Consider the following 12,398-nt stretch of genomic DNA (forward strand, 5'->3'; position numbering starts at 1 on the left):
TGGTTTTTGGTCTGTCTCTATCGTTGGTTTCTCACCAACTTTGGGGTGCTTGCATATGATAGGTTGGGTTATTTGATGCCAACCTAGTTGGGATCATTTAACCCATCGTGATGCTCCTGCACTCCTCTTTTCTTTATTGGTGTAATTTCTTTCGTACCTTGTACTAGTCTTTACATCAATGAAGCTTCTTTTTGCTGATAAAAAAAAAAAGAATAATCATTGTTTATATCTTTGCAATCATTTTGAATTATGTTAGGGATTATAAATAAATTATCAATTTTTTTACTAAATCTTTCACATTAGTGTGGAACTCATACAAATCACATGTGTGTAGGTCCCACACCCATGTGAGAGGTTCAGTAGAAAATTTGATAATTTGTTTGAGATCTATAATATTTTTCTAATTTTTTTCTTGTTTTACGCTTTGATCATTGTGTTCTGACTTTAAGAAGGTTTTATTATTATTATTATTATTATTATTATTATTATTATTATTTACATGGAAACTCCTAAATTATTGAGAAGTGTTATTTTAATCTTCTAAATTATAAAAACATAAAAATTAATTCCTTAAATTATTGAGAAGTACCACTTTATCTCTTAAATTATAAAAGTGTTGAAATAGACTTCCTAGACTATTTACATATTTCATTTTGAGCCATAGAGGGTCTAACTTATACACTTTTATAGTTCAGGGGTCTATTTATACGTTTTTATAGTTTAAGAGGTAAAATAATACAATAGTTTAGGTAATCTTCATATAAATAAACTTTTTAAAAAAAATATCCTAAAAAAATCAAATTATTTATCCAAGTAACTCAATTTTAAATTATTTACCAAATTAATTGACTTTTTAAAACAAGTTCAAAATATGATTTATAAAATCACAAATTCAAAATACGGTTTCATATTGACATGACCCATTGTTGTGATACACGTTTATGTAATCATATCTTCAGGATACAATTTTCATGCTGAAATCATATTTTGAACCTACGATTTTAAAAAGTCAATTATTTTGATAAATAATTTGAAAATTAGTTATTTTCATAAATAATTTAATTTTTGAAATATTCCCAAAAAAAAAAAAAAAAAAAAAAAAAAACCTCAACCTTTAAGGGCTGTTAACATATAATTGGTCTTATGTTTTACAATAATAATTAAATAAAAATAAAACCAACCAGAGAAAAAAAAAAAAAAAAAGTGATGGACTCATTTGACATGGTGACAATTTATTTATTATCATTATTTTTTGGGGGGGGGAGGGGAATTGCATCCCAGTGTAATTTCAGAAAAATAATTACACATATATGACAAATTTTATGATTTTAATTTTTAATTTTTATAATCTTATCACTATTTTGTAATTATTTTTTGAATATGTCACTAATTTGATATGTTTTTTCTTAATAGACATTCTGTATTTTATAATATGTATGAATGGAAATCATGTTGAATTGCCAGTTGAGGGTCAAGTTAGATCGAGTGGCTTCCATCTGTCATTTCTTCGAATTTATGTGGATTGAAAATAATCAATCCTTATCCGTTCGCTTAACGGATGAGGATTGAGCAAGTTGTGCATAATGGTGGGTGTATGCAGATTAATTTGACGATTTGAACTGTTACTATTTTGTAAATATTTTAGATTATTTTTTTACTATTTGAATCCAAATTTTTTTATTCTTTATTTTTTATAATTAAAATAAAGGTCAAACTTTTATACTTCATAAGTAAATAACATTATCATTAAATAAAATATCTTTTTTTAACATACAAAGCATAAAAAACATAAGCGCCTTTGGTGGCCATTTGATAGAAGTTCGACGATTGTAAAATGTAGCAACGTTTTTAATTTGTGTTTTTTTTAAATTTTTTTTGATAACAATTAAAAATATGTAAAATTAATTAATACAAGTATTTTGTTTTGGGACTATATAAATTTTAAATTTTGTGTATGAAACTTACTAAAAATGCCCAAAGATCAGGGAAGAAAAAGAACCCACCAAAAAACGAAAAGTGCGACGCGGTGACTCGGACCAGCGTCGTTCGTCATTTGGAAATGTAAGAACGAAAAGTGTGAAAAACCACCCAGACTTTCAAGGAAATAAATGAGTTCTTGGTGCAAGGAGAGAGAGGGATAGAGAGCAAAGCAAACCACACTAAAGCAAAAACAATTGACAAGAGGGAAGCATATAATGGCCAAGGTTGTGGGGCCATTTTTTTTCATAAACGTAGCTTTTTGTGATGTACTACTTTCAACAACTTGTCAAGGGTGTCACCATGTTGGATTCTCTTTTATGTGGGAACCAAAAAACAATGCAGGAGGTGCACAAAATGTTATTCTCTTTTTTGTTTGTGAGAACCAGAAAACATTTTAAGCCATGATAATAAACTGGACAACTTGCCTAATGAAAAAATAATAAACCTATTTTTCATATTTTATAATCAACTTCAGTGTGTTCAAATAAATAAAATTAAAAAATGTAAACACAATACAAAATCAAAATCAATTATGAACCGAGACAACCATTTATACACCAAATATACAACAAACAAAAAATATAAAAGTTTCATATTTGTTTACACATGAAATAAAAACTGATTTTCCAAATGTAAAATAACAAAATTTGTTTATCACATACAGGGTACGCACAACATTATTGAAAAATAATTTTTACGCAACAATAATTTAGATCACAAAAAAATACACCACTAATAGCACTAATGCATTGGGAATGGCCAAAAAAAAAGGAAAAAAAAATAAAACAAGGCATAGAAAATAGGCGAGACCCACTGCCACATCATTAGTACTCCCCGTAATGCTCTCTTTTTAGTGCTCCTAAACATTTTTGATTTTTACACGTACACATTCCCATGAACACAACAATGTTCACGTGGCTGCTACAGTAATGTGAGAGGTACATCCGAGATAGCAACCTAATGAAAAAGCTATGGTCTACAATTGTTGGACCTGTCCAATTCTCACAAATAGACACTATTGAGGCAAGTTCAAAAAATTCTTTAGGGTACATTAAAATCTTTGGGTACAATTGCAGCACCTGCAAATGTAAAATTTATTTTTAAGTCATGTACATCTTCACAAAAAATTATCATCAAATGTATGTATATTTTTATGTTTGGGTATGTATACAATTTCACTTTTATCCATTAAAAACTATTCGCTCTATTTGTTTTCTATTTTTATATAAGAAAAATGCTTGGAAGCACTAATTAGTGCTCCCACTAATTAGGTGGTAGTGGGTCTCGCCATTAATGATGTGATGTTTTGGTCTTGAGTTGTATTTTTTTTTTTTTTTTTACTTTTTTAATGCATTAGTGCTATTAGTGGTGATATTTTTAGTGGGATGAATCATTGTTGTTTATATAATTCACTTTTTAAACAGTTTACTTTTTTAGCATTCTATATTTTTTGGTTTTCCTTGAATTTTTTAAGTCATGTAAACTTTTTTTTAATTTTTTAAACACACCTAATATAAATACACTTTAAAAATAGAATATTTGTGCATTTTTTATTAGTGTTCATTTTTATTGTTTTTGTGTATTTATTAATTTTTAAATTTTTTTTTTTACAAATATCTTAATATTTAGATACATCTAATTAAGACGCATCTAAAAAAGTTAAAAAATAATGCTTAAAATTTTAAAATTATTCACTAAACAAAAAATTACAAAAAATAAAAAACTTTTCTATAAAATTGAATTTAGAAAATTAAGATCAAATGACTGATGACGTAGCATTTTTTTTTTTTTCATTCTTAAAACAATTTTATCTGATTAGACTTGAAGTTGTTATTTTTTATTCAAATGAAAAACAGGATAGGTAGTATTGTTTTTCAAACCAAAACAGAAACAGAGGGGGAGAAAAGTATTCAAATGAATGGAGGTTGGAGGATCCTGTAATGTTCCTTCTGTTCACAACAATGTTAGCCAGCATCTGCATCTCTGATTTGCCTCTGTTGGAGTGTGGTGGATGGTGCAATTGCATCTCTGTAATTGCATCTCAATTACATCTCTGATTTTCCAGTTCAAACCATAACTGTAAACCCAACTCATGCATACACCATAGATATACAACACACATAAAAAATGGGTCATCACAATTCAATAAGAATTTTGACAGCATCCCTTCAAACCCAGGAATCTAAACACATTTATAAATAAGGTGCCTGTTGCATAAAAAGTAATACAACATCCAACACATCACACACCGATTCCATAATAAAATAATCCTACAGCCACTGTCCAATCTGTTTGTAAGGGAAGGAAAAGAAAATACACACAGTTACGGGTTGTTGGCAGGGGAAAAAATAAATGTAAAACAAACATAGAAGGTAGCAACATGGTAGAAAACAACAGCAGATCCGTAATGGAACATGAACCCTTTCCGGTGACTAAAGCCGTCAGAACCACCCAGTCATTCCGGGGCCGTGAATTGGTGCTGATGGGCCACCCATATTCGCGGACTTCTTCATTCGTAGCCAAGTAATGACTACAGCGTCCGTCGGAATCTACAACAATATTGCTTGATTTGCTCGATTGTCCATTAGCGTCAAATCGTAAGGGATTAGTGGGTCTTGCGGGTCCAAGCCTTGTAAGGAGTACAACCTTGCCATACACTTGTGAATGCAGTTCGAGGCCGAATCTGCATACTCATGATGCACGCGGACGTCTCATTGTTGTAATTTAACTGAAGACGCAAGATTTTCCATGCTACTCGCCAAGAGCGATGCTCCCTCACTCTGCCCTTTTTTCCGCTGTGGGGGTGTTGTGCGACTGAATTTGCGTTTGCTCCCGCCACTCGTAGGTGTGTCATCACCGTGAATTGCTGATGACGCAGCATGTACAGCGATTGGGGTATCCTCCTCTTGCGCAGGACTGTGGTGGACAGTGTGTGCATGCTGCGCGGATGGCTGGAAAGGGGGCAAACCACTGCTGTCTTCGCAGTCTTCTTCGTCTACCAGCAAAGGATTGTCCTCCGTGGCGACAGGTTCGAACGTTGCCCTTGGTGTCCATGCAAATTTCCCGATTGCCGTTGCACCATCGTACACCCTTCGCATTAGGTCCATATGCTCCAACAGTTTCGTTTTGAACTTCAGTGCATTCTTGTCAATCTGGGTAAAACCAAAACACGTAAACATAACTTAAAACAAGGAATGAGGAAAAACACAATAGCAGCCATGATGCAGGTTTATGTTATAGGTTTAGCTATAAGTTGTTACCAGATTGCATGAATTCTTGTAGTGCTGTGACCTGATTGCATTGCCGCATTATGTTCATGGTTTTAGTATACTGTCCCTCTAATCTCTTTAATATTTATAAGTTGTCCCTCTAATCTCTTTAACATTTATAAGTTGTTACCACATTCCACCAAACTTGAAACAATATTTGCACAACCAAGATAGTACTACTAATGCATTCTAACTCTAATAAGAAACAGCAGGAGCTAAACAAACAACATATATCCATAAAATATGAACAGAACTTGCATTACCTATAATTCCTTCAGAAAAGCAAATGAAGTTGATTGAGACCACAAAATCCATGGCAATAAGAAAGTGCAGTTTTAGCAGAACATAAAAACTTTTCAGAGGGAAAAAAAGGATTACCACAATGAGTACTGATGCCACTAATAGAGCTATCCACTTTACATCTTGAAGAAATACAGCTGCCAATAAACCTCAACCAAACCCAACACCCAGTCTCCTCCATAGCATCATTTTTCTTCTTCCTACTCTTTGGTTTGCCCATATCCCAAGACTCTCCCTTTCCTAATCCCATATTTCACAAACCCTATAAGCAAACCCAGAAATCATCATCGGTCTCCAAATTCCCCCCCTCCTTCGTTTTTCCCCTCTACAACCCAACTCACAGAAAGCCCAAAAACATAATTTCCTGATAAGGCCTTCAATTTCAGAGCTATTTCAAAGCTCATTAGCTCATGCCTGATATATGATAAGAAAATAAAAGTCTGGCTTGTTTTATGACAGTCAGCGGGACAGGTTTTCATATTTTAACAGTCAGCGGGACAGGTTACTTTTATGACAGTCAGAAATTTTTATAACTCTCCCACAATACATAATCAATTTTTATATATAGTAAATTATTTAAGGAAAAATACTTTCTTCAACAAAATGACAATGGTGGAACCCACGTTTTCGTATGCAGGAAAGGAAAATAGTTTTCATTTTCGTATTTCTTTCATGTCCTATCAATTAAACGCAGCTAAGATTTGAATAGAAAAGAAGACATGTACACAATCTTGGAAAGCTAGAGGTGGCACCAATAATGAAAATACAAATTGAAAGTTAAGTTAAGATTGTTTCACCATGCTTAAGTACCAATGACTCCATTAGGTAGTGAAGTGAAGTCACTTGATGCAAGGGTCACTGCACTGCTCAGAATAATATATACCGGTATTCTTGATTCAACTCTGCCCTGTGGAAAAAATATAAGGGGAAATATACAAAAACACCAATCTAATCTGATGAGCCAAGTGAAAATCAGAACAAGAAGACCACATAAGCCAACCAGTGAACACATTTTCCCCTACAAAATGACGGGGTCAGCCTAGAATTTTTTTTTTTTTTAAATTGAGAACAAATAAAAAATGTGAAACTATATTGAAAGCATAGAAGCTAAGGGGAATCGTCAGAACTGTCAAGTAGTCATGTTAACATTATATGGGATTGAGGAAAGGTGATAAACTTATAATTGAACAAAGCTTAGTGAGTGAACTATTATTATGTTGTCTGTCTGTCTGTCTCTCTCTCCTTTTTTTTTTTTTTTTTTTTGATAAGTAAGAATTTTGACATTACGGACTGGCTTCTGATATATACAAAACAAACCAAGTTTGATTGTATAGTAAAGCCTGTTAATTTATTTAGATCAGCTCAATAAGTTAATAGGTACTTCAACATATAAAAAAAAAAAAAAAAAAAAAAGCTCAATATCATTATAATCTCTTTGAAGATCAGTTTGAGAGAGACAAAGCAAGCTGGATCACATTTCACAAAATAGTCATACATAGGGAGGGAGACAGAGAGACTAAGAGGCAACTTGGCAAGTACAACAACAGTTGTTGGGGTAAAAAATCTAACCAGGTTTACTTCTTGTTTTTGGTCACATAGAAATATTAATGAAGAATTTTTATAAATATATATTGTAACATATGCATGACTATCACGTTGGATGTTACAAAGAATAATATGAAATTGTTACCTTTTCATAATGGGCCCACCAGTCGTCGGATGCTTGTATCAAACTAGTTGCTTCATTGTAACTTATGCCGATTGGCCCATGCCTGCTGTCCATTAGCCGTGACCACGACTGCCAATCCTTTTTCAGTAACGCGTACTTGTTTTGCAGTTGCTTCACATCATGGACCTTATGTGTACGCTCGTCGAAGGCCTTGGCGACAGCCCTATATCCGTGCATTGTCATTGTATGGAAGCTGCCCTTGAAACCATTGTCTAACTCTTTGATGGCAAGTTGCAAGAACATGCGAACCGTGTCAGAGTCCCAATTTTCTTTGTGCACATTTCCGGACTACGGTTGAGACTGTTTACCACTACGCTTACGCAAATGTTTCGAAGGTGTCGACTGCGATTGTGAGTGTTCCATTTCGGTACTATAATGCAACAGTAATTGTGAATATGTCAAAAAGGAACATTGTGACAACATGAAAATGGTAAATAACAATATTTATTTAACAAATTGCCATCCATTTCCTTTTACTTAAAACAATTGCCAATGATATATTTGTCTGTTTGTAGTTTAAATTGCCATCCATTTCCTTTTACTTAAAAACTGCCTATCGTCCTCTTAATGTCATACCCTCTCATACTGGAGCCAACTCCTCTCATACGCTAACGATGCCAGAAACAAGTAACCATTACTGACTCAAGAAATTTCCTTCAAACGTCAAATTTTCAACCTTAAACCTTCTATTGAATCACCAAATACACAGTGATGATGCCCCAATTTGCCCCAATTGTTTTGAAACACTAATCTCCATTTTGTTTTGTAGATGTGTACAACAAGCAAAAAACAAACAGACCTAAATGGTTGACACATATTTCTCAATTTAAAGACCCAACAAACTCAAGCTTTGTGAAATATCCAAACCGAAAATTGTGAACATTAGAAGCATATCATCACATAAGGAGGAGGGAAAAAAAAAAGAAAAAAATGTCATTAACAAAAAAAAATTTCTCAATGGTTATCTGAGAAAACAAAAGCTTTACAGAACCTGAAATACCCAATACCATTACACACCCAGAAGAAAAAATTTACAAATTTTTTGAAGGGCTGTGTGGGTAATCTTCACCGACCAAAAAGAGAGAGACCCAGAAGGGTAAAACATCGACCCACAAAGACAAAGGAACAATGGGGGTTAGGTTATGGGGCAGCCATTAAAGACAAAGGAAAGTGGAGGAACAGAGGAGAGAGGAGAGAGTGATGAAGAAGGTAAAGAAACAGCCGTATTGGAAAGTGGAAGTGTGAGAGTGGAGAGAGTATTAATTCGGCCGATTCGGGGGGCTCATTTTCGAGCTGCATAGCGGTTCTGAATGGGGCAATGTACAGAATTGGTTCAGGAAAAATCATTGATTTTCTTTGCACCTACCAAATCGTCGAAAATGAGGAAATGTACAGATTTGGTTCACATACCCAAAATCAGTGGCGTGGAAGAGATGTTACCTTGTTCTTTAGGGGATACGGGCTGAAGTAGTATAGATCTGGTCGGTGGTGGTGTAGATCTGGACGAGGGATGGTCTTTCCTGTCGGTTACAGTTTTCAGGTGATCGCGTCGAGGTCTGCCTTTGGTACGGCTGTGGCGGTGGTGCAAGGTGAAGGGTGTGATGGATCTCTGGCAGTGGGCGGTGTGTCTTTGACGGACTGGACTTGTTCAACCGACTGAGGGTTTTTGTCTTGCTTGCCGTTCTTGCAAATGGAGGTTGGAGAAGGAAAGGGGCTTCCTGATAGCGTATATTTTGTGATATATTCGACTCAGATACAGCATACAAAAAGGAAGGGTAGAAATGTAATTTTACCCTCTGCAGAGTCAGACAGGGTTTTGCCGCCCAATGCATAGAGATAAGGTAACTTTTTGACTTTTTTGATAACTTTTTGGCTTTTTATCTTTTTAACGGGATCCCAAGCCAAGCCTTAGTTTAGTGGTCTTATAATTACGCCTTAATATGTAATAAGGGAAAGGTTAGAGATTTGAGTTGATAACGCAACGGCGTAATCTACCTTTACTAATCAATTAATATCCTACAATTTTGACCAAAAAAAAAATAATTTCTAACAATGCAATAAATTATAATCAATGTAAATAAAAATAAAAAAAGAATTTATTATGTAACGACCCAATCTTGGCAAGGCAAAACCCTGCCAAGAGGGTGCACCTCAAACGCTATAGCACCTTTCAATTGCCTAACATATATGAGATGATCTATTGAAAGACAAAAAAATATTATCATGCTACAAGATAGTTCCCAAGCATTTCCTCCCAAAAAAATATAATACATACTAATCACGAATCCATCAATACATCCAACTTCATAAGCAATTTTTACAATCAACCTCCTTCATAAAAAAAAAGGGTAAGCTTACATCCTAGAATGACCCTAAGCAAAACCTCAACCACAAGATGCCCACCTGTGATCCTTCAAAAAAATTCTAGTCTTCCAAGTTGAGGCGAGCCACACAAAAGTCTATGAATCTGAAAAAAAATTATTTAAAAGAATGAGCTAAAGCCCAATGAGTATACCAATACCATGGAGTTATAAAACTTGCTCCTACCAATAGGGTTCAAAATAAAGATACTAAACATAAGAGCTTAATTGGACTTCAATTTATACAAAATAAAAATAAAAATGATGCAATACAATTTTCATAAAACGTTATCAAGATTTTTCCAAGGAATCTCATAAGGCAGAAAAAAAAAAACATACATTTGGATAATGAAAGTAAACAAAAATATAACTTTTCAATACATTAAGATTTCCTGTCCATCATACAATCCACTACATAGCCTTAGGGTCGCGTTACCTCGCGACTTAGGTGGTGACGGTACCGTTACCCAGAACATAACCATAGGAGCATAGCTCATGTCATCGTAGCACTTCAATTCTTGTTTCAATGTTTCGGTCCCCAGGACCCCTTATACATACAACGACCCTTATGGTCCTTAAAACATTTCGGTCCCCAGGACCCCAAAGCATTTTGGCCCTTGTGGCCCCAAAGGCTATATTCGGTTATATGATCAATAAAATAAATACCCTCACATAACATTTCACTGTCATTCAATCATCATCATAAAATTTGAAAGACTCAACTTACATAAATTCTCATAAAAAAATTAATGCTTCATTATACAAATGAAATCGTATCTTTATTAAAACTCAACCCTTGGCCTCAATAAATTTATAGATTTTCTTTTTATACATATATCATGATGAAATGTATCATTCACTTCCTTTAATTCAAAAATTATTTTCGAACTTTGTAATAAAGATAGAGGTAAGGTAATTTCCATGGTAAGTATACTCACCTCCAAAAATAGCAAAAGTGTAGATTTGAAACTCTACAAATTAATTTCCAAGAGGTGGAGAGATGCCTTCCTCCAATCCTAACAATTAGTAAATAGGATCTCAAATTAGGAAAAGCTTTCAATGAAAATTACAACATCTACAAAAATGATCCTAAATAAAATTATGCTAAGGAATGGCAAGCTAAAGAACTCCTCCAACTTTAAATCACCCAAACAAATAACTTATCCAATCTCCATAACACCCATCCTTTGAACATCTTTGAGTTAGTAACTTTTTAAATATCCAATCAATTTATATGCACAATACCACCATCAATTTACTACAAAAGTCAAAAATCAACATTTTTGTATAAACTCAACAACTTAAGTAAAATCTCTTCAATCACTTATAAAATTCCTCCATAGAACATAGAGATACCCAATCCATCATTTATCAACTCAATTTCAACATATAAATTCCCTAACACCAAAATCCCCAATTTTTACATCACATTCAAACCCTAGATTAACCCAAAAATCTAAATCTCCAAATCAACCATCAAATTGACCATTTTTTTTTTTTTAAACATGTAAAACATTCATGGAAACTAATTGAGAGTATAAAATTCAACAAGCAAACCCCAAATCATAATAGATCTAAAACACAAAAATTTCATCATCTCTAACTCAAAATATGTAAAACCTTCAACTAAACTTTTAGAGAAAGATTCTTACCAAGTACAAGCCTCTAATCCATCAAGAAAATAAATCCCATGCTTTGATTCTTCAAAAGATTAAGAAAAATCTAGAGTTTGTGCTTCTATTGTGTTATTTTCGGATGGATTCAAGGAGTGCCGACCGGACCCATTTTCCGGCGAGATAAGGTGGCCGGAGGTGGTGGAGATGGTGGGTCAAGGTGGTGGTGTAAGGGTGGAGCAAAGGTGTGGTGTTTGGCCTCCAAGAAAGTAAAGGAAAATGAGAGAGAAAGTAGAGAGAAGTTAGAGAATGAAGAATGAAGAAAAAAAAATCTGCACTTCTAATTTTTTTTTTTTTTGTGTTGAAATGGGGTGTTTGGTTACACCTACCATCAAGTTTGGAGTTGGGTTTAGATATCCTAAATGGAGTTTAACATAGGAGTGTGTTTGGCTCTAGATGAAAAGTTGGGAATATTATAATTCTACCCCCCTAAAGGAAAATTTCGTCCACGAAATTTATTCGTTTGTTTAGTCTAGTTCATACCTTGAAAAAGATGTGGATATCGAATTTTCATATTATCCTCCCGCTCCCAAGTAGCTTCCTCCAAAGCATGATTTTTCCACAATACCTTTACTAGTGGTATGGTCTTGGAACGTAGTACTTGATCCTTCATGTCCACAATCTCTATGGCTTCCTCTTCATAAGACAAATCATCCTTGAGTTGGATTGGTTGGAAATCTAACACGTGTGATGGGTCAGGCATGTACTTCTTCAATGTGGATACATGAAACACATTGTGAATGCGAGATAGACTAGGTGGTAAGGCCAAACGATAAGCAGTCTTGCCAATGCGCTCTAATATCTCAAATGGCCCAATATACCTTGGACTTAGTTTGCCTTTCTTACCAAATCGCATCACTCCCTTCCATGGCGAGATTCGTAAAAATACATGATCTCCCACTTGAAATTCCAAATCTCTCCTTCGATTATCTGCATAGCTCTTTTGTCTACTTTGAGCCGCCTTCAACCTTTCTCGAATAATATGCACTTTATTGGTAGTAATTTGAACAATCTCTGGCCCTAACAATTTTCTCTCTCCAACCTCATCCCAACATACTGGAGTTCTACATCTTCGCCCATATAAAGC

This window comes from Camellia sinensis, chromosome 10 (genome assembly GCF_055761805.1).
Source record: "Camellia sinensis isolate YWXY chromosome 10, ASM5576180v1, whole genome shotgun sequence".
In the NCBI taxonomy this organism is placed as follows: Eukaryota; Viridiplantae; Streptophyta; class Magnoliopsida; order Ericales; family Theaceae; genus Camellia; species Camellia sinensis.